This window comes from Egretta garzetta, unplaced genomic scaffold, assembly GCF_000687185.1.
Source record: "Egretta garzetta isolate BGI_Z169 unplaced genomic scaffold, ASM68718v1 scaffold41, whole genome shotgun sequence".
Lineage (NCBI taxonomy): Eukaryota > Metazoa > Chordata > Aves > Pelecaniformes > Ardeidae > Egretta > Egretta garzetta.
Window position 1 is genome coordinate 392,165 of NW_009258755.1, and position 6,129 is coordinate 398,293.

The 6,129-nt window shown below is 49.8% G+C and overlaps 1 protein-coding gene across 1 annotated transcript in view; it reads right to left on the reverse strand.

The window, feature by feature from the left end:
* The window catches only part of LEF1 (lymphoid enhancer binding factor 1), a 79,221-nt gene that overhangs the window by 70,404 nt on the left and 2,688 nt on the right, over nucleotides 1-6,129 (reverse strand). The gene's annotated exons all lie outside the window — the stretch shown is intronic.

Sequence of the window (6,129 nt, forward strand, 5' to 3'; positions counted from 1 at the left end):
CGGGGCCCCCCCCCCCCCCCCCGCCAGTCGCGGCTGCAGGCTTCTTAGAGCAGGGCCGTCGAGCCTGGGCAGTGCCTGGCACCGTGCTGGACCTGCGGCAGCAGCCTGCTTCAATCTCCTTTAAAGCTCCCCTACTCAGAAAGCGAGAAGGAAATAAAAAAAAAAGGTCTAGCAAACAGATTTCTTCTGTTCTTTGTTGAAGCAGCTTCACTAGAGCTCCCTTGCACCACAAGCACTGATCATTTGAAGAGCCAGCATTTTCGGAAGGTACTTTGTGGCAAACACGTCCATGAAAGGCTCCCAGGGGACTTCTGCCCCCTGCACCGGCCTGGGTAGAGCAGACCTGGCCACTGACTCCTGCAGGGCTGTTTGAAGTACAGGGCTCAAGTCTTGAAAGCGCTGGGACAGACAGACGCTTCTGGGAATTAGCTGCTCTCTGGCTTGCCTGCTAACTCCTAACCAAAGTGACTCTGGGTTATGCATTACAGCTGGTGACAACAGCGCACTTACTTTTTAAGTTAAGCTGCCCGTTTTATAAATATTCAATCAAAGCCTCGTAACTTTACACTTGTAATTTGTGCTGACGAAGCTCATCCTATTGATTTTATGCCTCAGCTTCACCCATACGCACAGCCACTTAAAGGAAATAAACAAACGTCAAGTCGACCTTTCAGCTCCGTGAAAATGCTTTTCTACACGAGGGATTTGGTGTCTTTGAAGATCACAGGCGAAGATATTCCAGGTCCTTCACCTCAACCTGGAGCATCAGTGAGCACCACCACCATCAGAGGCCAGGGGAGGGTACGCCACTTCTCCTCGGGCAGCTCGGACCGCTTTTCCTCCCCGTTAGGAGAACAGGCAATCCCTGGCCGATTAGCACAGCCGGCGCACACGTTAACTCCCTACCGCACTTTTCACTCAATCCCAAAGACTCAATGAATACATTTTTATTTAAGTGCTCAATCACTTTCTTGCTGAGAGGACAGATTCCTTTGAAGTGGGGAAACCCAAACTAAATAAACACATCCACGAGAGCCGAGTCTCAAAATAGAAGCCATCAGCTTGCTAGATTAAGTTATGCCGAATGCAATTTTCCTAAGTGAATCTAATGATTGCGAAGGGCCGGAGCGACAGGGACGCTAAACCCCAACTGCCCAGGCGGGAGCAGCACGCCCAGCAGCCCAGCGTCCTGCAAGAAGGGGCCCCCCCAAGCCCGGCGGCCAGATGAGAATGGTCTTCACGCCAAACGTGCACGCCTCGTGGCCCAAAGCGGCTCGGCGACCACTGCCCGCTAGCCAGGACGTGGGCAGTTTGGGGTAAATGGGAGTTATTTACCCACAACAGGACCACCACGGCACGTGGCTCCCCGGCAGCAGTGGGGAGGACGCATGCCGAGGACAACCTGCCTCCACCAGGTCGGGGACCCACAGGCTGCCCTGCTCCTGGCAGCGTTTCCCTCGGACCGGCCGCACGCTGGGTCAGTGTCCGTCCATGCCAGAGCAACATGGGAGAACACAGACCTCATGCTGCAAAATGTTCAGTGTCCATATTAAAGTAGACTCTTGCACGTGTGTCTTCTGAGAGACACAGACGGTGTTTTACTACTAGCAGAAAAAAAGCACATGCCTCTAATGGGACTTGAGAAATATTACAGCAGCAGTAAAATGCTTTTGCGGGGGTTATTTCCTTCCCGTATCAGGAGTTTTCCCTAACTATAAACAGAAGTTGAGTACTCGGGAGGAGCCAGGCCTGCGGTACCCAGGCTTTTCGATGCCTGCAGCCATGCAGTGCTGCAAGTATCTGGAAAAAGTCTTTTCCTCTTTTGATGCCTGAACCTGTGGAGCTTCAGGCTTTCTTTTTGAGCCATATCCTCCTCCCTGGCACTCGTCAGGAACATTTTTTTCTGGACTGGGATTAAGTGGGAGAAGAAGTGGCACAGCACCAAAACAAGAGGAGTGACATTTTGCTTTTAAACCACCTTAAAATGAAAGCAGCAGCTCCACCTTTTACAGTTTATACTGAATTAGCTCCTAGATATGTAGGAGAAAGGAGATTTAGGACATAAGCAGACACCCATCTTGACATACAAAAACTCCAACTTTGCTGATTTGTAATGGTGGGGATTTTGACTACACCTCTGTTGAAGCCACACACACACGCAATTGCTGCCTCTGGACCGAGAGGTCAGGTCTTCTTCCCGCCCTGCCCATTCACAATTAGATAGATTCACTAATTGCCTCACCCTGACAAGGAGAAGGCAGCCAAAGAGGAAAGGTTGTTTTCTTCACCAGTATGTGCCCAAAGACCATGCTCACGATGGGCAGACGTGCGTAAGACCCTGGCCTGGACCATGCCATCTTATCCCAAGCAGCCAGGTCAAGCTCCAGACAAAAGCCAACCTAGAGGCACCGCAGTAACTTCCTCTGCCCCCTCTTCCAAAGGGAGAATTAATTTCACTGAGGGGAAGAAAGCAAGCACTTACCCAAATTCAGGCCCATGACCATTCATGGCTTGGGTTTGTGTTTCAAAGAGACCTGGCTTGTACCTTAGACTGATCAGCTGTGATGCTGGAGTCAGAGCAGCTGACAGACGGGTTTGCAGCGGAGAGGTCCCTCTGCCAGCCCTCTTCTCCCCTGGTGCTGGCATTGGGCACGACTCACCGAGCCCCTCAGCAGAGAGTGCCAAAATTCCTCCCTGTGCAAACCCAAATAAACCCCGGAAAGTTCTGCTGCCATTGAGTCAGGAAGCTTTGTGCTCCTCCACACCTGACTTTGAAGTTGTTTTAAGGAGCATCTTTGCCTTCATTGAGAAGATGTGTGCCACACGGAGTGAAGCGGCAGAGCCCCAGGGCTGGGTGAGCAGCTCCGGCTTGTCCAGCCCTCGGGCACGGGTCTGGGCTTGCAGGGGGGAAGAAAGAGACGTGCGATGGGACCACAGCTGCCTACGGCCCCCCGAGCGTCCTGCGCCCCAACACCAGCTCGGGAATTAGTGCACATATTTCTGACAGGCAACAGAGAAGTAAGAGCTGAGCCCCAAGATGGGTGCTACAAAGCCTGCCCCACATTGGGCCAGGGAGCTCCCAGCTGGCCACAGCTCCCAGCAAGTCCCTGCAACTGCACATTCAGCAGAAGCTGACTCTCAGGAAAAGACAGTATTATCAGAAAGCAGGTTTGTGTCCTTTTCTGCAGCTGAATACGCTAGCTCTAACATTCCCGTACATTCCCCTGGGGGTCCCAAAAATTCCCCGCAAGCAAATGAACCAGCCTGCTTTCACAGGGACAGCAAGACGCAGCTAGGGACATAAACCCTTCTTACCGAGGCTTTGTAGCCACTCATTCTTGCTATTCCTACCCTCGTCCTTCTTCCTGTCCATATTATCCGCACAATTTTTCCTAGGATGTTAGCTCTTCAAGACAGGAGCTATCTCCATACCCCTTGAAGTACAGAAGCATGCAAGGAATATCCAAAAATTGGGCAGGGTAAGGGGGTCCTGTGTATAAATGTTGCTCCTTGTGTTGAAACCCTCTTAGCAAAATTCCTCATTGTTTTCAAATGGATGTGCTGTGTTTTGCAAGTGGCTGTAAGGTGTTTATAGATTGTATCCTCCTACCTATTTAATGCCTCCAGCTGCTACAAAGAGACAGTTTACCCACAAAGAAATAAACCCAGACCCCAAGAACAGATAAGAACAGACAAAAGGGAGGTTGAAGAAATGCTCTCTTCCCACAGAAAGTTTAATTCATTGGGAAAGAGGGAGGAGCAAAGACAAAATGATTTTCTGGATGAATTTAAGACCCAGAGAAATGATTCTTCTTCGGTCACCTCCTTTGTCCCCACATTCCCATCACACAGACGAGGAAGGTTTGCTACCCCAAAATTAAGGCTTCTTAACGAAAAAGTAAAAAAAAAAGAAGCCCACACGTTAGAAAACAAACAGCTGTCTCCATATCCCACCTTCAGTACCCCCACGGTGCTGAGAAACCACCAAAAGGTATCTCGAGCACACAGGATGCACATTCACCAGGTGTTACTGCGGTTTTAGCACCGTCACGTGCCACTTCTCCTGCAGCCACCCAAACCAACTGCTTTGCTTTTTCACTTACCCAGCCATCTGATAAGAATACGTACTGCGGCAGGAGGGCTGTACCTGAACTTGTAATAAACACTCTCATGCCCCTACAAATCCAACTTGTAAAAGGCAAGTCAGTTGCCAGTAAAATAAAAAAATAAAAAAAAAATTAAGAATTAAAAAAATAAAAAGATGAAGAGAAGAGGAGACCACTCTAACAACAGCATATTTAGGAAAATTTGAAATCCTCCTCATACACCCTCTCCGCTCCAAAAGCTCCACTGAAATTACACTACAGTTTTCTTCTTTGAAGGCTTATTAGACACGTTGTGTCTGACTACAGGTTTGTATTTTCCATTTTGCAGAACAAGAATGCAAAGCGTTTGCCTTTTTTTTAAAAAAAAAAAGGCTTTTTTTTTCCTACGCGTGTTGGTGAAAGTAACTTTTTTTCCCATTCCAAGAAAGCTTTGCTCTCTCTACACTGGCGTAGCGAGCTGAGGCCATCATTCCCATCAGAGATGGTCCCTAGACCCTGGGCGGTTTGCAGGCAGCAAGGGTTTCCAAGGGTTTGCTCCAGGCAGGGGGAAAAAAAAAGATTGAGCGCCCCAGGGCGGCTTTTTAATCCTGCCTAACACCTCCAGGCAACAGATGCATCAACAAGAAGCGCCTTTGTCATGCAAATGGCAGGGCGCAGGTACACACTGTGGGGCTGCTCCGCTCACAAATGGCCGGGGACCAACACCCCAGGGGAGACCCCCACCTCCAGAGCTTGCTCATCTCGGCTGCTCCTTGCCCCCCAGCCCCGGCGCGTCCCCAAAAAGGGGAGCAAGAGCCAACCTGCGGGGCGGCGGGTGGGGACCCCGCAAAGGCGAACGGGCAGCAGGGCAGGCGCTGGGGCCATGGTGAGCGGTGACGGGAGCGAGCATGTCATCTCCTGGACGCGGCGTTTTGATCTTGCGCGCATTAAAACCCAGCTGTCAGCTAGGAGACTAACAAAGATTACAGTTCAATTAAACAAAAAAAATTATTTAATAACTCAAGCGTGTAGCCTTGTGGTTAAACTGAAAGAACTCCAGGCTTATGTCAACATTGCAGCCCTGCAACAGCGCTATTTTACCGAAACAGTGGTGCTGCTCTAACATGCAAGAGCAACGCTGAACTAAATTAGCCCCTCAGATGTTCGGCGGGCAGCTTTACAATTAGAAAGCAGATGCGTTCCCCCCCCTCCGCCGCCTCCCCTCCAACGCACCCGCTTAGGACGGTTCCTCAAGTACCTGAGCAGACAGCCTCCGCAAGAAGCCGATATTCCAGGGGCATCGATGCTGGGTCAGGAACGAGCGGCAGCCCCACGGGCACGCATACGCAGAGAAAATCCTCAGTGCATAATTAAACTGGATTTTGTTGTTCAAAGCCTTGCACCAGCACTAGGGACTTTCTCAGGAAGGTTAACGTGGGAAAGGAGGGTGGGGGGGGTGTTTGTCAAAAAAGGTCTGAAGTTTCCCAGTCCTCAAAGGGGCAGGTTTGAGCCTCGGTGCCCTCTGCAGAAGCTGCGTCCTTTCCCCTACGATACATCCAAACTGAAGTTGTCTGTAGAGCAGCATTTACAAAACAAATATCAACAGACCGTGGTCATCGTGCTTCACCCTAAATGGCTGTAGGCCTCTGAACTGTGATTTTATACTCAAACAAGGTCCTCTTTTAAAAACAGAGCTATAGAAAGCAACGTATGGTACAAGGTTTTGCATCTTTCTAATGCAAACAGTGACAAATAAAAAGGGCAGATCCGTGTGTTCCCCTGTGCCAAGCCACCCTGTCATTCCGAATCCAAACATCCCCTAATTTAGCATGCTTTGCTACTGTCAAATTACCAATATAGATCAGGCCCCCTCTTTTTTTTTTTTTGTTTTTGAAGTCAAAAGCCACAACCCTGAAGAAAAATCAAGGACGCCGGAGAGCAAAATAATGCCAGTTGTTTGACAGAGCCCGCCACGTAAAAAAAAATCTAAGAAGCCGGTAAGACAGCAAACTGCTTTATCACAGGGAAATCATAGCATCCAACT